The 20612-nt window shown below is 45.6% G+C and overlaps 1 pseudogene; it reads right to left on the bottom strand.

Moving 5' to 3' along the window:
• Positions 1 to 9033: 9033 nt before the first annotated feature.
• LOC113879056 lies at positions 9034 to 9517 on the bottom strand (annotated as a pseudogene).
• Between the last annotated feature and the right edge of the window lie 11095 nt (positions 9518 to 20612).

Raw genomic sequence — 20612 nt, 5'->3', positions numbered from 1 at the left:
TCTAGGATAAGTATTAAAAGAACAAAAGTAGAGTGCCTGACTTTTATACCAGTGAAGAGGAAAATTTGATTTAAAAAATACTCTGTTAATAGCTAATGAGAAGCTGCTATATAACACAGAGAGCCCAGCCTGGCACCCTGTGAAGAGCTAGACAGGCAGGATGAGGGTGGGAGAGGGACTCAACAGGGAGGTGTTACAGGTATAATTATGACTGATTCATGTTGTAAGACAGAAAGCAACACAACATTTTAAAGCAATTTTCCTCCAATTAAAAATGGATTTTAAAAAATACTCTTTTAAAGGAAGAGACAACAAAGGAGAGAAAAATACACAGAACATGTGGGGAAAGTTCAAACTACAAAGTAAGATGGTACATTTAAACCCAAATATACCAGTAAATGTATTAAATAAACAGAATATTTCCATAATAAAGAGCTTAAAAAAAAAAAACCTTGTAAGAAAAACTCTAGGTCCAAGTGTCTTATCACAGAGCTTTCCTCTGTAAAAAAATAAATACATACATATAAATTCATTTGGAGGACAGAAAAAATCTCATGTCACTTTCTGAAATTAGTATAAAACCTTAATATAAAATCTGACAAGAACGGTAGGTAAAAGGAAATTACAGGTCAATATTTCTCAAATATCCCCTGGAGAAGGAAATGGCAACCCGCTTCAGTATTCTTGCCTGGAGAATCCCATGGACAGAGGAGCTGGGGGGCTACAGTCCATGGGGTTGCAGAGTCGAGCACAACTTAGAGACTAAGCCACCACTATACACAAAAAGTCTAAATAGAATATGAACAGATTGAATCTGGCAAAAAGTGTAATTATCACGAATAAATTAGGTTTCACTCCACAGTGCAAGGTTGGTTTGATTTTGGAAAATCAATTGATGCAATCCTACATAATAACAGAACAAATGAAGAAAGTCACAAATGCGGAAACAGCACTCGATAAAAGGTTTTTTCATGATAAAAATCACAAACTGCCTAATAAACTAGGAACAGAAGAGATTTTTCTCAGTCTAATGAAATTATTCTACAAAAGAAAATTATAGCAAATATTGCAATTAATCATTTAAAAGTTAACTTTTTTGTTCTGAGATTAGGAACACAAGAAAAATGACGCTTTATATCAGAAATTTCTTTCCACAGTGTACTGGAGGGCCCAGCTGTCAGAACAGGCAAGAGTAACAAAGAAAGGAAAAACACAAGAACTGAAAATGGAGATGATATGAATTTTATATATAGAAATGAATTCATAAAGAATCCATTAGAATCAAAAGGAAAATTTAGCAACATTGAAAGTTTACAAAAACACAGCATATAAAAATAAACTTCATTTCTACATACCAACAGTGAAAGGCTCCTAGAGGAACTTCAATATCCAAGTCACTCGAAGAAGAATGAATTAGGAAATGGAAAAACTGTTTACCACATCAGAAGCATTATTATAAAGTACGGTAACTAAGGCACCATGCCATTAGTTCACAAAGAACCCAGTGGATTAAACGGAAACAAATCCGTAAATCCGTATGCACGTGCTCTTGATCCAAGCCCATGGTGACACTTAAGACCAAAGGATGTGTCCTTTTGATAAATGTTGAGGTAGTTATTTACATGGAAGAAACATGCGTGAAGTCAGAGCCCTGCCTCATCTACTATACATCAAAAGTTTATTTTCAGGTGGATAAATGCCACAAATGTGGAAAGAAAATGCTAAAGTGTGTACATAATTGCATAGAGAAATATCCTCATGAGCTATGAATAAAACTTTCTTTAATGAGACAAAAAAACCCCACTAAACATAAGGATTGACTACATTACATTTGAGCACTTACGTTTACTAAAAGTCATGGCAGAGGGTGAAAAGAGAAGTCCAGATGTTTCCCGGGTTTCCTGTTTGCTGGCTTACCTGGCTGCTGAGTGCCTGTATTCAGTCTCTTCAATCATGTCCAACTCTTTGCGACCCCAGGGACTGTAGCCCACCAGGCTCCTCTGTCCACGGGATTCTCCAGGCAAAAATACTGGAGTGGTTAGCCATTCCCTTCTCCAAGGGATCTTCCTGACCTAGGGATCGAACCTGCATCTCTTAGGTCTCTTGCATTGCAGGTGGATTCTTTACTGCTGAGCCACCAGGGAATCCCTAGCTGGTTGTTATTGGCACCAAAAACTGAGATAAGAACCAGAGGATGATGAGGATAAAGAGGACTTGGTCTGAACATAATGGAACTGGAGGTGCCGTGAGATGCCCTGTAGGACCTAAACTCTTGCAAGGAGAAGAGTTCATGCATTGGAGTCTCCAGCCTCTGGAGAACAAGCTTTCCTAAAATTATTTTTCTTCCCCAACTGGAATCTCACCACACAGATGTAGCTTTCCTGCACCTGCAGAAAAGTGACTCATATTACCCGTCTAGAGAGGTACCTGTCTCTTGCCACTCACCCCTTGCATCTGCTTATTGGACCTTCAGCTCCTGAAACACACAATAATTTTCCCTCCCAAACCACCCCCTCCTCCTGACTTCGCTTTTCATCATGTTTCTAATTATGCAGACATGAAATTCTCCATTCATTTTTCATTCTTTCCTCTCTTTTTCACCTCCCTGCATAGCCATGGAGAAGGCAATGGCACCCCACTCCAGTACTCCTGCCTAGAAAATCCCGTGGATGGAGGAGCCTGGTGGGCTTCAGTCCATGGGGTCGCTGAGGATGGGACACGACTGAGCGACTTCACTTTCAGTTTTCACTTTCATGCATTGCAGAAGGAAATGGCAACCCACTCCAGTGTTCTTGCCTAGAGAATCCCAGGGACGGGGGAGCCTGGTGGGCTGCCGTCTATGGGGTCACACAGAGTCGGACACGACTGAAGTGACTTAGCAGCAGCAGCAGCAGCATAGCCAATCAGTTGCCTGGCCTTGGGCAGTTTTCTCCATGTGGTTCAGTCTGCATTTCCAGCCCTTCCTTCCTGCTTGCACTGCCCACCCTCTCAACCGCCATGCCTTCAGCATCTCGCTCCCGAATTCCCTGACCATGCTCCTGATCATCTCTCTGCCTCTGGTCCACCCATTACGAGACCATTTCTCCCACGACTGTATCGCTTGGTGGTGGTGGTTTAGTCACTAAGTCGTGTCCAACTCTCGTGACCCCATGGAGTCCACCAGACTCCTCTGTCTGAGGGATTCTCCAGGCAAGAAAACTGGAGTGGGTTGCTATTTCCTTGATCACTTTGCTTGATCACAGCATTTGCTAAACGCTGGGGAGTGTGGCTATGCCCGTCACATTCTGGATCGCTCATGTGAGTCCTAGAACGGTGTGCTGTCACCATTCTCCATCGGCTGCTGTCCCTTCCTTGTCCGACCTCTGCACCTCTGCCCAGGTACCCCCTCCTGAATGTTTTCCTCCATATCTAGTGTCTTAAATTCTATTTATTTTCTCATCATCTCACTTAAATGTGACTTGCACTTGAATCAGCTGAGCTTAACGTGCTTTCTTCTGAAATACTAGCCTTTGCGGCCTCTCCTTATAGGACTGCTTTTCCAATGATTTGGTTTCGGTTTCCTGTACAAGTTTTGGGTTATATTATTATTATTATTATTTTGCCTTACAGTGGTGTGTTAGCTTCTGCTGTACAACGAAGTGAATCAGCTATATGTACACATATATTCCCTCCCTCTTGGCCCTCCCCCCACCCCCATCCCAGCCCTCTAGGTCATCACAGAGCACTGAGCTGAGCTCCCTCTGCTATACGCACATGCATATATGGATTTAACCCATTTAACTCATTAGGGTCCTCATGAACTAATGGCATGATGCCTTGGCTTCCCACTACTATCTGTCTTGCACGTGGTTGTGTGTATATATGTCAAAGCTGGTCTCCCGATCCAGCTCACCCTCCCCGCCCCCTCCATGTCCGCAAGTCCACTCTCTATGGCTGCATCTCCTTTCCTGCCCTGCAAGTAGACTCATCTGTACCGTTTTCCTAGAGTTCACATACATGCGTTAACATACGATACTTATTTTTCTGTTTTGGACTTACTTCACTCTGCATGGCAGGCCCTAGGTCCATCCACATCTCTACAAATGACCCAGTTTCCTTCCCTTTTATGACATGTCCCCTGAGAAAACCATAATTCAGAAAGACACATGCACACTCAGTGCTCACTGCAGCAGTATTTACAGTAGCCAGGACATGAAGGCAACCTGAAGGCCCATCGACAAATGGCCAGGTGAGGAAGATGTGGTCCGTATGCACCATGGAGTATTACTCAGTCCCTGCATGTTTTAATTTTGACTCACTAGATAATGAGCTGTCTCTGATCACAGACATGAGGTCATGTTATTTTGCAGCCTCGGTGATACTTAACAAGGTATTTTTGTCATAAAAGACGATAAATAATGAAGCATCCATGTTTTCACTGTTTTTTTATGCCAAAATATCCACTTAATAGTAAACTGTTCTAAAAATTCAACTGCCACCTGTTTCTCCAGGAAAAAAAGTATATTATCAATTCCTCTGAGTAACACATTGGACACAGAGAATTGATTAAATGTGTCCAGTTTTAAAAGCTTTCTTATTCTGGATTTCTATATCTTCGACATGTTCACCTCACCATATGGTTTCCTCTAGATAATTAAAGGTCTCCAGAAAACTATCCAAGAAAACTCAACTTCCTCTAAATATGGAGCAAGAAGACCAGAAGTGAGATATTTATCACCAAAGAAAACACTAACCAAGAGATCATTTACACTGGTTCTTGAGATAAATTAATCTTTCAATCTTCTCTGGTGGAGGATAATGCCTACTTTTAAAATTAGGAAATGAAACATTATTTTGTCCAATGGAGAAGACAAGAAAGAGGAGGAGGAAGATGAGGGAGATGAGGAGGAGGAGAGGAGGAAGAAGAAAGGAAACAAGCCATGAAGCATGAGCTCTAACCGCACGGTACATCAATTTTACTGTCTCTATCCCTTCCTCGGAAACTAAATACCTGCTGCAGAAGAGCAGGCTTCTCAGTGACAGGCTGACTGGACAGCCACGTTTAATTATCTGAACAATCAGAATGGAGATAAAAAGCAAACAAAAGTCACAGGTCGTCCAGAACACCCATTGTAGCCATTCATTCTGAGCTGGTCACGTCTCCGCTTGTTGCCTAGCAACTCTCAACCCGACTATCTTCTGTCCTGTATGACCTATGAGTCAGCTCACCGGAAGGTACTTCTTGTGTCCAGGGGTGGGGCTGGGGGTGGGGCTGGGGGTGGGGGTGGGGTGGGAACTGGTATAGAAGTCAGGATTCCCACATGTTTGAGGTCATCTTGTCTACTCCCAAAGGAGGGATCCACATGCACCCACTTCTATTTTTGACTCTTTGGAGACCCGCATGGACTGTAGCTCTCTGGGCTCCTCTATCTATGGAATTTTCCAGGCAAGAATACTGGAGTGGGTAGCCATTTCTTACCCACTGGAGTGGGGAGCCTCCCTTTCCAGGGATCAAATCCAGGTCTCCTGCATTGCAGGCAGATTCTTTACTGTCGGAGCCACCAGGGAAGCCTTTATTTTCAAAAGTCAGGGTAGCTCTGGGGCTGTTCGGGATTTCAGGCAGTCCGGCCACAGTGGACAACCCAGCCATCTCTGTGGCCTCTGACACTTCAGAGGAGGCTCCCAGGGCTCTAAAGCCATCAGGACACCTCAAGATTCTTCTGGAAGAGTTCACGTCTCCTGGGTTCATTTTTCACTTCACTAGGGAAACCCCACACCCCTAATGCAGACCAGCTCTACCTGTTCACTAAGTAAAGAACAGATTCTTCAGCTTTTGGGAGGTCCAGACTGTCCTGGTGCTCACGGAGATGGGCAAGAGACTGACATGGATTTTCTTAGGAGCTACACTGGGGCAGCAGCAGTCCAGTCACTCCCCAGCATCCAGCAGCACCCAGGATGCTACTCTAGAGTCTCCATGGACCAATGTCCCCTCTGGCATTTCTCAGAAAAGTCGCACAGCCTCGTTATCCTACCCCTGAACGTGGCCAGAGGAACCATCCCCACTGGGACTAGCTGAGTGTGTATGGAAACACCGGATCCAGTCTCACTGAGCCCACAGAATCTCACATCCCACATCACCCTAGTTCAGTTGAAGGGCACTAGCTTTGACCTAACGCCTAAATTCTTGGCAGAATCGAGGCAGCAAAATTGCTCCCCAAGGGGAAAAGTTGATTGTTGGAGGAAATCTTATATATTGCAGTGACTTGGGGCCTTTTAAAGCTGAAGGCTGTTTAACAAAAATCTGTCCCTTAACTTTTAATGCATCTTGTCAAATTAAATTAGAATTTTCTCCTTAGTGGAATGATACTGAAAACAAGTTCAGAAACACTGACCCAAGACTTTTGATTAAAGTTGACCAAAATGTTCATCAAAATTAAAAACTATGCATATCAAAGGAGCACTCAAGGAAGTAAAAGGACAATGTAGAGAAGGGGGGAAATGTTTGCAAATCATGGATCTGGTATGAATCTTGTATCTAAGATACAAGGAGACCCCAGGGATATTATGAGTTCATTTCCAGATCACTGCAACAAGGTGAATATAGAGATAAGGTGAGGTACACAAGTTAACTCACCTTATGGAGATAAGGTGAGGTACACGGCTGCCCAGTGCACATAATATTCATTGTGTGAATACTCAATGGAGGGACTGATGCTGAAGCTGAAGCTCCAGTACTCTGGCACTTGATCTGAAAAGTTGACTTATTGGAAAAGACCCTGATGCTGGGGAAGATTAAAGGCAAAAAAGAAGGAGGCGGCAGAGGATGAGATGGTTAGCTAAGATCACCAACTCAATGGGCATGAATTTGAGCGAACTCCAGGAGACAGTGAAGGACAGGGAAACCTGGCGTGCTATCGTCCATGGGGTCGCAGAGGCAGGTGCAACTCAGCAACTGAGTATAGTGAACATAAAAACTATATTTACATTATAGTTTAAGTGTACAGTAGCATTATGTATAAAAATAATTTATAGGCCTTAATCAAAAAATGCTTTATTGGAGCTTCCCTGGTGGCCCAGTGGTTAAGACGCTGAGCTCCCAATTCAGCGTACCTGGGTTTGATCCCTGGTTTGGGAACTAGATCCTGCATGTCACAATTAAAGATCCCGCATGTGGCAGCTAGGACTCAGTGCAGCCAAATGAGTTAAAAAAAAAAAAAAAACCCTTTGTTGCTAAAAAAATGTTAAATATCCTCTAACAACATGGGGTTGCCACTACCTTCAATATATAAAAACCACAATATCTGTGAAGCACAATACAGTGAGATCTGCCTGCATATAAAGGTGTTTTAAAACTCCACATTAAAAAAGATAAATAGTCCAATTAAAATATGGGCAAAGAATTTGAATAGATATTTTCCCAGAGAACATATACAACTACATAAAAAGATGTTCAACATCGTTAGTAGTCACCACAGGGACATACCACTTCACACGCACTCAGGCTGACTTTAATCTGAAAAGGAGAAAATCACGAGTTGGCAAGGATATGGAAAAACAGGAATCCTCATCATTTCTGCCAAGAGTGTAAAACAATGAGCCCACTGTGGAAAGCGCTTGACAGGTCTTCTAAAACTTGATATAAAATTACCGTATCACCCAGCAAATCCATTCCTAGGCAAATACGTAAAGCAACTGAAAACACGTGTTTACACAAAACTTGGATACATAAAGTCAAAGTAATACTACTTACAACAAACAAACCACAGCAAGGAGTGCAGACAACCCACATGCCCATCAGTGGGTTGCGTGGATCAACACAAAACATTCCAGAATATGTAGAACATTCCGTAAGATGGAATATTATTCAACCATAAAAAGAAGTGAAGGCTTGAAGCTCACAAATGTGCTAAATGGAAGGTCCCGGACACAAAAGGGGATACATTGTATGACTGCATGTGCATTAATATGAAATGCCCAGAACAGGTGGAGCTATAGCCTCAGTGACGGGCTGCCAGGGGCCGGTGGAGGGGTGACTGCTGCGGCACAGGGTCTCCTTTGGGAGCGGTGAAAGCGTTCTGGGGTTGAATGGGGTTATGTTTGCACACCATCTACTGAAAACCACTAGAATGTGCTGAATTTCACCACAGGCGCGCTGTGTGCTCAGTCGCTCAGTCGTATCCGACTCTTTGCGGCCCCATGGACTGCAGCCCGCCAGGCTCCTCTGTCCATGGGATTCTCCAGGCAAGAATACTGGAGTGGGCTGCCATTTCCTCCTCCAGGGGACCTTCCTGACCCAGGGATCAAACCCACGTCTCTTGCAATTCCTTCATTGACAAATTCTTTACCACATCTGGGAAGTCCATGTGACTTAAATGCTATTTTTTTAAAAAACTGGCCAAAGTGTTTTTCCCGGAGAAACCTGTAAGATGCAGGTTTGCATCCTATTTAAGATGCAGAGGTTAAAGTGGGGCCATGATCTTTTGATCTCAGTTCTTGGGCTGATGTCAATAAGAGACGTCAGCCTGGTTATAACATCCCCAGGCCACCGCTCCCAGATGCCACGCCCTCCTAGACCTTGCAAATTATTTTTTTCCCCAAGTGGTTGGCCATTTATCTTTTTAAAAAACCAGAAAACCCGGTTATCTTATTTTCTTCTTTGTCCATCATTTTCCTTAACAGAACAAGCTACAAAAATATCTGGGGAAGGGGGTTGTATTATCTTTGTAGACTAACATATTTGAGGAGGACCTATGAATAATAACAAGGATTCAGAAGCTCCGAGGTTTACTCCTGAATCAGGCAGAGGGCACAGGACAACAGAAGAAGGAATTTTGTTGACAACAATCGTAATACGACCTTGTCTACAACAGTGCAGTGGTTACGATTTTGTTCATGATGGGATATTCCTTGCCAAACACCAGACAGGCTAAAATCACCCGTCTGCTTACAAACTGGAGGAACCAGTGCAAACAGTCAGCTGAAGAGCAGAATGGGTGAGGCTTCTCTGGAGGTGAGACTCTGACATCAGCGGCTCCTCGCCCAGGCCACCCTCCCTCACTTTGAGTCTGGTCTTTCATCTAAGAGGGCGGAGCGGATGCCCAGCTTTTTCAGTTCTTCCACCAGGTCCCCGATCTGGTGCATCTGCAAGAGAATGTCACAGCCCCCCACGAACTCACCATGGAGGTACACCTGCAGGATGGTGGGCCAGTTGGAGTAGTCTTTAATGCCTCGCCAGAGCTGGGGCTCATCCAGCACGTTGTAGGCTGAGTAGTTGCAGGATCTGCAGCAATGCATTGCTGAAGCCGCACTGGGGCTACTCCAGCATCCCCTTGAGGAAGACCACCACCTTGGCCTTCTTCACCAATGCGTCCAGGTGCTCCAACCAGCTGCATGCTGGGGCTCTGCAGGCTGCCGCCCAATCCCTGGCCGGAGCCCTGGACCACCGGCGACCTGGGCCCAGCCCACAGCTGCAACTTTTCCATGGAAACAAACAAAACGATCTCCAGTGAAAGAAACGTTTGGCCAGGTAGGGTGTCATTTGTATCATCTAATTGCACAAAGCTCAGTGATTAAGCCACTGATTGCTCCCATTAGGCAAGCATGATGATGCCTGGTAACTGCTGGGAAGATTAATCATTGCCCGATTCTGGTGATACTCATGATGAATACCTATGAAATCAGAGAAGAGATGAACTCAGATTTATATGAGGATTTGGCATGGAAACCAAGCAGTGGCTCCTCTCTGCCCATCTTAGCAAAGGTTCAATAAGTGGAGTTTCATCTTCCATTATATTGCTCCGAGACAAGAAATATTAATATAAGACAAGTACCATCACAGACTGATAGCCATCGAGAATCTGGGAGGAATTCTCTGCTAATAACAATCTCTGAGGCAGACTTTGCGGCATTACACGAACTGAATTTACAGCCTCTGCTCTCAAAAGATTAGAGAGAGATTATTCCTAATATAGTCAGTAGCTATCCCCTCTAGAATCAGAGAACTCCACACTCGATACTTCAAAAGAGATTCTGAGAATGGGTCTATGACTGCGTTTGTTTGTTTGTTTGTTTGTTTGTTTTTAAGTAGAATCAAAGTCTTGGCTTGTTTTTGGTTGGGCTGCTGGCATTATTACCGAATTACTTGGAAGCGTGTGCCGGGGGTGGGTCTGGCTGGTGGCAACAAGGTGGGTGAGTTGAACTGGCCCTGGTCATGGAAGTGGGGCAGGAAGGAGGCAGAAACACAGGTGAGAATCTCAAGGTAGCGGGGAGGCTTCATCTGGAATGGGAGGGGAGGTCTGGACTGCCCCCCGCCAGCCCAGCCCCCTGGCCCCATGCCCCCAACAGCTGGGTCAGCCTTGGGGGCTCTGGGTCAGCCATCCCTGAGACCCAGCACACTGAGAACAGTGCACCCCTGACCATCAGGGGGTGCTCTGCCCTCCTGCTCAGCACAACCAGTTCCGCAGGGCGTCTTCGTGGGGGAGGGCTCCCACCCCGACTGGCCTTAGTCCTAAAACCTCCAGGCATGATAATCTGCAGGGTCCGCTCTGAGAGCCATCTCCAGGCTTCATCATTCTACTCCTGGGTATTCACTCCGCCTGCGCTCAGCAGTCCGTGTCCCCCCGCCCCCCCATGCCACGTGCCACCTCCCACTTCCCACCCGGTCGCCCACCCCGCCCTTCCCTGTCAACTCAAGCCCCTTTGTTCCAGCCTCACTGGAGAGAGGGGACAGCTGGCCACCCTCCTCAGCATAACAGCCCCTTTGATTCTTGAAAACGGTTATTACATCACTTGACTAAATCATCCTTTTCCCTCTTCTCCAATTCACAGTTCTGCAAGCCCTGAAGCACTGTCACTGCTCTCTGCAGGATCCCCCCCCACCCCCCGTCACCCCTGCACGCAATTTGCAGACGCTCTGGTGGGACGCCTCTATTTACTGGTCTCTCATTATGGGAATGAGCATAGTGATTTAGCAGAGGCCTTTCTATCTGCGTTTTAATACTGATTTGTTGCTAATTCCCCTTGTCGCTTCCCTTTTAGCTTCCCAGCAGACACCCCCTGGCCACTAACGAGCTGGCTCCTCCTGCTAATTAATCTCCACCAGCCCCCTCCCGCCCATCTGACTCTTGGCCTAAGTGAGAGATGCTGGTGGGGTCCCTGCAGAGGCAACAGCAGCTGTTGGCGCACCCAGGGGAGCCTGCCGGCTGCCACACTGAGACCTGGTGGCAGAACAACAGTTCGACGTGGCAGGATACCCTCAGCTTCAAGCCCTTCCCCCCAGATCTCCTAAAAACGAGAAGGAAAGTGAAACGCCAGCAAGAACTATCCCCTCATATTTCAAAGGTAGTTTAAAAAGAATGATGGATTTACAAGAGTTATAAGGGCTGGAAAAAAAAGTCTAGATTCTTCGGGCAATCATTTGCATGATTTCTCCTGTTATTACCAAGAAAGTGTGTCATCAACTCTCAGATCCCCTCGGCCCCCAAGAGGACCACCTGGCGTGCTGCCTAGCCGATTCCCCTCGTGATGCACCGAGACCCACAGCCTCTCTCCAAGCATCCTGCGTCTTGTCCAGGATGCCTTCCGTCACCTTCCATCACGCAGTCCTTACAAAACACAGAAGGAACCTCTTCGCACTCAGTGTATGTTGATATCCTGCCTCACAGACCAATGTTTTCTCCAGTGATGAACTGTTCTATTTCAGGCTCAGTGACGTTTTTCCTGAAATTTATCTAATCTCTGTAATGACACAAAGTGTGTATCTTTAGATAGCCCACACTCTACAGTCTACACAAGCACCTTCCCCACCTTTTCTTCATTTCCTTAACACCCAAGAAAAGCTGCAACTTAGTTCTGCTGACATCCATTTTTTCCAAAGCCTTGAGCGTGGCAGGTCATTCTTTTTATGAAGTCTTCTGCTCAGGGCTTTCCAACTTATTCAGATGTGGTCGGCAGAATAACACAACCATTGTTCACAAGAACATAGCCAGGTATTAATAGGAAGGTCTGCTCATGAGGGTGTGGTTAATTTGGGTTGGTTTTTTTGTGCATTCTTTTGCTTTGCTGAAACTGAAGTCATTGGCAATAAACTGGCCTTGGGTGAGATGCAGTCTTTGCACGGATGGCTATAGAGTGTAACTGACTCGATAAGGTAGGGTCCTGGATGGCCCCCACTCCAGCCAATTAATTAGCTGGCATCCAGTCTCGCTTTGTCTCACAGGCTGGAAAAGGCGTTATAATTAGATTTTCCCATCCTTGCTGCAAAATAAGGGTCGATTGTCTCACATGCCCAATCACAGCTGCACCACGCTTACTGCAGGTTGAATCCATGTGCTGAGAAATTACACGGGAATCAAATGCACACTGGCATCAGAAAACAACTCCAGATTGCCCTCAATGGTCAAATTTCATCTGAAATTAAGTGCTGATTTACATGAATTTACATCTAAAATGCAAATCACAGTGTTCCCCAGAGACAGCAGAAGGAAAGTTTGAAGGCAGCTAGCTTCTCCTTTATCTCAAAAGCAGAAGTCCTGTTGGTCTTTAGATTGGAAACCCCCAAACAGGTTTCCATCAGCAGCCCCACACGCAAAATATAAGCGCCAGATTATGTGAACACAGGCCCCTTTATGCTCCCTGTGGCAACTCTGAAGCATGAGCTTCCATCTGCACTTGATTTGCATCAGGCTCCACTGCCTGTTAGCAACATGGGAGAGGCATTGCTGGGGGAATGGGGATGCTTCTGTTTCAAAGCAAACCGTGGCTAGGGGGCAAGTGGTGGGGCTTCCCTGGTGGCTCAGAGGTAAAGAATCCACCTGCAATGCAGTAGACCTGCATTCCGACCTTGGGTCGGGAAGATCCCCTGGAGAAGGGAGCGGCTACCCACTCCAGTATTCTTGCCTGGAGAATTCCATGGGCAGAGGAGCCTGGAGGGCTACAGTCCATGGGGTCGCAAAGAGTCAGACACGACTGAAGTGACTTAGCACAGCACAGCACACAGGAGGCCAGTGGAAACAGTTGGCCATGTCATCCGTCGCTCCTGGGAGTGGATCAGGAGAAGTCAGTTTGGGTGTTGAGTTCAACATTCACCCAGCAGCCTAGGAACAGGTTCCTGTGTCTGAAATGAGATATGACATTCAAGGTAAGGGGCAGGCGTGGGTGCGAACATACATGTGCGTGCACTGCACTCAAGTGTGAATATGTAAGAATGTGAGTGTGTATGTGCATGCAAGTAGGTGTGCACAAGCACTTCTAGTCAAAGTCCTCTGTATGTTAAGAGATGTTGAACTTATGGCAAGTGAAAAGAAAATCTAACTGTAAAATGTTTTTTGTTAAAGAAAATAACCCACGTCCATGACGTGTTACAAATTGGATTCTGCACCCCCTGCCTGAGACCCACTAATCCAGGCTCTCCAGGCAAGGAACTCAGGGCCATTAGAGAATTCAGCCGGGCCTTACTGGACAATACAGGAGGCAGAAAGCAAGCATGGCATGATGACTGTATTATTCTAGTAGACATGGGAAGAGATGGGGGAGGCCTGATTAATAAGGCACCATTTCTTCTTCAATATAGATTTACTGTTTAGACTGAAAATCAATACCTGACCTTGAAAGATTGTTTGTGGGCTTGTTCTTAGCGGCTGAAGAGTTACAAACAGACAAGCATGAAGATGCAGCTCAGACTGACAGTCTTGGTGAATTTAAAGGGCACTGCTGCCCGTGAGGGAGGGAACCTCTCCCCTCTTGCACCCCATCCCCACGGAGACACAAGCAGCGAGAAGCAGCATCCTCTATTGGGCTGGGGTCCCAGCAATGGGCACTGTCCTGCAGACCCACCAGGAGCTGTGGGAACAGACGGCTGTCTTGTCAAGTTGTCCCTCTCTGGAAGGAGTCTGCCAGAGTGTCAGGGGTCTCCTGGGCTGTGACACCAAGAGTTCATCCTGCTTTGCCCAGATTTCAGAGACAGCTGCCCTCTGGGAGCAGAAGAAACCCGATGTTTGGAACACACGTGCACAGAACAAAGATGAGATGACTTGCAGCAAAATGTACTTTTTTATGAGTCATGGCATTCCACAACTTTCTAGCTCGAGCTTCTGTTATTAAAAAAATAACGGCTTAAAAAATATCTATGTTCTGTGACTATGTGTGCATGCGTGCTAAGTCGCTTCCATTGTGTCTGACTCTTTGAGACCCTTTGGGCCATAACCCGCCAGGATCTTCTGTCCTTGGGATTCTCCAGGCAAGAATACTGGACTGGGTTGCCATGCCCTCCTCCAGGGGATCTTCCCAACTCAGGGGCTGAACCAATGTCTCCTGCATTGCAGGCAGATTTTTTTTTACCATCTGAGCCAGCAGGGAAGCCCTGGATTGTACTATTATCCTAAGTTAAAGGACAGTCTTTTTCTCTTATTTTCCTATACTTCCCCCTCCCCCCAACTATGGAAGCTCTCTCTCTCTTCCCACCTGAGGAATCAGGTTGCAACACTGCATTCAGAGTAAGGCAGTTGCAAGAACACAGAGAAAATATGCATCACTTGTTTACAGAAATAAAAACATACAGGTTTCTCTGCAGCTCACCTTCCCACCTCCATGGTACTTTGTAGAAATCTTCCCAACCCATCGATGTACCTGCTACTGAATTTAGCAGCCACGTACTAACTTATGCAGTGCATACATCAGGAATTATTCAACCATTCAGAAATTCCCCTACCAATGGGCAATTCGATGCTGATCAGATTTGCCACCTCAAAATAATACATTTGTCCATATGTGCCTGCAAAAGTCCTGCGTTCACACCTGGGAACTGGGTCTCCGGGTGACAGACACCAGTTAGTGAGCTGTAACAGCCCTCAACAAAGGAGGCACCTCATAGCCCATCAGAAAGGCCCTTCTCACACTCTCTACACCTGCCCCAGCAGTGGGTCCCTGGTGCTTTGTGGGTCTGGATGTCAGATGTGGGTAAAGTGGGGTTGCTTTCTAAGCTAATTTGCATTCCCCCGAGGTTGGTGAATTTGATCTCTTCACAGGCTTCTAAATCATTTTGCTTTGCTCTCCTCTGGATTTGTGATTCAGATCTTCACCCATTTGTCTTTGGAGCTGCTTGATTTACAAAGCCCATCATGCTATTTTAGGATTTCCCCAGTGGCTCAATGGTAAAGAATCCGCCTGCCAGTGCAGAAGATGCAGGAGACGCGGGTTGGATCCCTGGGTCGGGAAGATCCTTTGGAAGAGGAAACGGCAACCCGCTCCAGGATTCCCGCCTGGACAATCCCATGGACAGAGGAGCCTGGCAGGCTACGGTTCATAGGGTCGAAAAGACTCGGACACGACCATGCACATACCCACGCCCAAACACTGAGCCTCAGCTGGGAGGGGGTGCATCTCGGCTCTGTGTCTGGAGGACTGTGCTGCCCGCTCTTACTTCAGCTTCCTCACATTTATGCTGCAGATAGAGATTCTATCTCACAGGGATACAGAAAGCCATGTTAGGAAGATACGAATATTTATAACCCAGATGTTGGTTAACTCAAACTAATCTCTATTTATTCAGTATACAATATCACAGGATTTACAAACTTTTCAAAAATTTTATATTATAAAAATGTGTACTTATTTTCTATTGTATTTTTTTTAAATTTTTACTAGAGTATAGTTGATTTACAATGTTGTTAGTTTCAGGCTACAGCAAAGTGGTTCTGTTATACATACATATTCTTTCTCGGATTCTTTTCCATTACAGTTTGTTATACGGTATTGAATATAGCTCCCTATGCTACACAGTAGGTCCTGTTGTTTATCTATTTTATTTATAGTGTGTATATCTGTACCGAGAAAGACAAATATCATATGATATCACTTACTTGTGGAATCTAAAAAAAAAAAAAGTGATCCGGATCCAGTGAATTTATTCACAAAGCAGAAAAGATTCACAGGCATAGAAAACAATCTTTTAGTTACTGAAGGGGAAAGAGTAGGGAGAGAGAAATTTAAAATATGTCTTTATTTTTAATTTTAAGGCTTCCATTTTTCCTGACTCGGTTAGGGAAGTTCCCATCTTCTTTCTGTCCGTGACACAGCTGTCCCAGAGGGTCACAGACTTTTTAACCCCAGAAATACAGTTTTCTCCTTTTCAGATTGGAGGTCCCTCCAGTTCCTGCCTGCTTCTGCTTCCACCTAGAAATGGGTTTGGGGTTTTGTCGCAAGCTGATCAGTCCCCTGTGGTTGGGCTGGTGGAACCCTGTGCCATCTCTTTGTAACCAGGGTCCTGGTGACAGAGTCAGTTACTAGGTAGGTTGATAAGAAGTCCAGGGTTCCCTACTAGGAGGAAGGGGTCTGAGGCTCTCAAGGAGGAGAAAGGGACAAACTTTTTTTTTTTTTTTTTTCTACTGGGTCTGGTCAGACCTTTCTACTGTTAGTTCTCATCTTGTTAATTTAAGTTGTATGTTGTGGGAGTGGGTCTGGGAAAAGTATGTAAGGCCCTGGTAAGACTGGTGAGTGGGGACACTCTCCCTCTTCTGGTGTCTGTGTCAGAAGCTTTCCCTGTCCCTTTTCACTTTAATAAAACCCTGCTACATAAAAGCTCTGGAGTGATCAAGCCTGGTCCTTGGTCCCGAAGCTAAAGCTTCTTCTTCGGAGATCGTGACTCCAACACCATCACCGTGAGCAATCACTGGGAGAGGCTGAAACCCTAAGATCCTCAGGCGGCACTGCACGCAATTCAGCAACTGCCTCCCACCGGGCAGGCGGCTTTGGTGTATAAAGGGTATGCGATCCAAATTAATTTAGAGGATAACTTTATTTCTTTAATGCTTCCCAGGTGGCTCAGTGGTGATGAACTCACCTGCGAATACGGGATTGGAGTTTATCCTGGAGTAGGAAGTGGCTACCTACCCACTCCAGCGTTCTTGCCTGGAGAATTCTGTGGACAGAGGAGCCTGGTGGTGTACAGTCTGTGAGGTCACACAGAGTTGGACATGACTCACCAACCGAGCACACACACACCAACGGTTTAAAGTTTTACTATTAAATAGGTGGCTGACGTCTTAGTTTTCAAGCATTTAAAAAGAAATTTGCATTTTATTTTGAAAAGTGCTTTCCAATTATTATTATTCTTTCTGGTATTTTATGAGATTAAAGAGTGAAAATCCCCCTTTTGCCATAAAATATATTAGAAACTAGATTACTTAGTTTTATCAACAATTCGTCCTTTGGCAATGACTTTGTCATGTGCTTCCTTGGGCATCTTTCTCGCTGCAACTCATGCTTTGATTAGTATCGATTTCTGACTAATTATTCTACTTTCTAATTAACTGCTTTGGTAAGTTAAAACAAATTAATGGAGTTTCTTTGTATTCAATTGCTGAATTATTGTCTTTAGTGAGACTGCAAATCATTTGGGCTTCCCTGGTGGCTCAAATGATAAAAAATCTGCCTGGAATGCAGGAGACCCATTCCCTGGAAAAGCAAATGTCTACCCACTCCAGTATTCTGGCCTGGAGAATTCCATGGTCAGAGGAGCCTGGTGGGCTACAATCCATGGGGTAGCAAAGAGCTGGAGACGACTAAGCGACTAACACTTTACTTTCACTTTGGCAGATATACATCATTATGCTTTTTATTGCCAATGACTCAATAAATTAATGGTTTAATTGATTAATTAATGACAGTCATCAATATTGGCTTCACAGTCCAAAAATGAGTGGAGAACACATCTTCCCATCTCACTGGCTTTCATCATATTCTCTTCCACACTCAGAGTGGGAAAAAAATACCCTTTTCCAAAACAAAAGCTGCTTATCAGCCATTCTACCAGTGCCGCAGAGTCTGTTCTTTTGAGACTGGAGTACACGTCTGCAGTCTGTACCTGTTTGGTATTTAATTCTTCATGACTTCAGAAGATAGATGGCATTTGCCATCAAGACCAGAGTCTGGGATTTTACTATCCTCAGGGCACTCAAGTGGAGACTTGAAGGATGTGTTGTTCCCTAACTGGAACACTGCTAGAGCTTTGGACCATTTTGTGCTGACGACTCTTGCCACTTCAACGCCCTTCTGGGTCATGGTCTTCCAGGTTCAAAACCTTGAACAACTCTGCTTTGGGGTCACACGGATCCCAAACCATTAAGTCAGGCATGTGAGTGCTTTAGCCACTCTACCTCCACCCATCTTTCCAATCCCATCTCTTCTACTTGGTGTGTTTTGTACCCAGGGCTCCAGAACCCCCAGCTAACTCGTTTCTCTGCTTCCCCCTGCCCAGGGCTGACACCCTGCTCTGGCCCCATCGCTTCACTCTGAGTGGGCTTTTCACGTCTCTCTACGTCCGGTCTCCTTCCGCCTCTCCAGGATGCTCTCTCCTCCACTAGCCCTGTCTCCACGGTTGCTCAGGGCATGTGTGTGGTGCGTGCTAAGTCGAGTCAGTCCTGTCTGACTCTGTGCAACCCCATGGACTGTAGCCCGCCAGACTCCTCTGTCTGTGGGATTCTCCAGGCAAAAAGACTGGAGTGAGTTGCCATTGCCTCCTCCAGGGGATCTTCCTGACACCGTGTTCTTCAGCACCAGTGCCCCCTGAGAAGCCTGCACTCAGGGTATGGGACATGAAAAAACAGTTCTCAGGGTCCTGGGCCCATCTCAGAAGCTGGCCCTTATTAGGCCTTTCCAAGGAAATTCTTCTCCGGCTTCGAGGCCCCCAGATCTCCTCTGGGAGACATGCTTATCATGCTTGCATCATAACACGCCAGGCTACAGTGAACAGCCATGTCACTCCTGGGATGGTGGCAGCTGGCAGCTCTCAGCAGAGTCTACCTTTGGAACTTGCTTTTGGCTGAAAAAAGACAGCTCGTTCATAGTCATGTCTCACTCCCAGGGATGGCCCATGAACAATGACTGGGCAGGAAGCAGGACCAAGGCCCAGCCCTCTCCTCCAAATGTTTGTTGCTGTTCAGTCACTAAGTCATGTCCAACTCTTTGCAACTCTATGGACTGCAGCACGCCAGGCTTCCCTGCCCTTCACCATCTCCTGGAGCTTACTCAAACTCATGTCCATTGAGTCAGTGATGCCATCCAACCATCTTGTCCTCTGTCGTCCCCTTCTCCTCCTGCCTTCAGTCTTTCCCAGCATCAGGGTCTTTTCCAATGAGTTGGCTCTTCGTGTCAGGTGGCCAAAGTATTGGAGCTTTAGCTTCAGCATCAGTCCTTCCAGTGAATATTCCAGATTGATTTCCTTTAGGATTGACTGGTTTGATCTCCTTGCTGTCCAAGGGACCCTCAGACATCAGTTCTTTGGTGCTCAACCTTCTTTATGGTCCAACTCTCACACTCATACATGACTAATGGAAAAACCATAGCTTTGACTATATGGACTTTTATTGGCAAAGTAATGTCTCTGCTTTTTAATATGCTGTCTATGTTTTTCATAGCTTTTCTTTCAAATAGCAAGCATCTTTTCATTCCATGGCTGCAGACAGCATCCGCTGTGATATGAGACCAAAGAAAAGGACCTTCTCTGCTCCAGACCTGCCCCCAGGATCTACTGAGGCCTGTGTTGTGACTGCACAACTCTCCAGCACTCCATTCTGCCCAACCCTTCAGCCTTCCTCCCCTTCAGATGTGGGTCCCCAAAGGGCTTCCCAATCAGCTGTCCGCACACAGAGCTTCTCCATCTCAGAGGTGCTTCCTAGGAAACACAATCCAGGACACAAGACTCCGGGCAGAACTTGAGGTCACAGAACATCTCAAGGTCAACCTTTTATCCTGCAGAACAATGACTGCCTTCAATATTGGAAGATCCTATCGCTGTCTGTCAAACTGAATGGCTCATTATATAATGAACAAAGATGAAAAGTAGTTCATCTTTAGGGAGCAATTGCAGACTGTGCTCCCTCTTCTCACAGATAAACCAAGAAGCATCAGTGAAATGATAGAAAGATCCAGTGATTTTAAGCAATTTTTCCACTTCTCACATATGGCACTCAGAGAGTTTATAACAATTAGTAATGTCATCATAAAGCAAGACAGCTTCTTCAAAACACACAGTTAAGAGTTGGGCCATAAAGAAGGCTGAGAGACAAAGAATTGATGCTTTTGAACTGTGATGTTGGAAAAGACTCTTGAAAGTCCCTTGGACAGCAAGGAGATCAAACCAGTGAATCCTAAAGGAAATCAACCCTGAATATTCATTGGAAGGACTGATGCTGAAGCTGAAACTCCAAAACTTTGGCCACCTGATATGAAGAGCCGGCTCATTGGAAAAGACCCTGATGCTGGGAAAGATTGAAGGCGGGAGGAGAAGGGAGTACCAGAGGACAAGATGGCTGGATGGCATTACTCAATGGACATGAGTTTGAGCAAACTCCAGGAGATAGAGAAGGACAGGGAAGCCTGGCATGCTGCAGTCCACGGGGGCACAGAGTCAGACCTGACCGAGTGACTGAACAAGACAGCAAAGCCAGATCCCTCATTACGAAATAAAGCTCATGCACCGACCACCAGGTGTTCATCTGGTTTTCCAATTTCGTGTGTGACAAATAGGCTTTCTGTAGAAGTTCATTCTTATTTCATCTGTAGAAGTTCATTCTCATTGCATCCGGGGAGGCAGGGCTGGAGTGGATTGCACTTTTAACCAAGGCTGACTGCGCTCC

The sequence above is a fragment of the Bos indicus x Bos taurus genome, chromosome 20 (genome assembly GCF_003369695.1).
Source record: "Bos indicus x Bos taurus breed Angus x Brahman F1 hybrid chromosome 20, Bos_hybrid_MaternalHap_v2.0, whole genome shotgun sequence".
NCBI classification, from domain to species: Eukaryota; Metazoa; Chordata; class Mammalia; order Artiodactyla; family Bovidae; genus Bos; species Bos indicus x Bos taurus.
The sequence above is the reverse complement of the archived record's forward strand: the minus strand, read 5'-3'. Positions and strand labels throughout refer to the sequence as shown.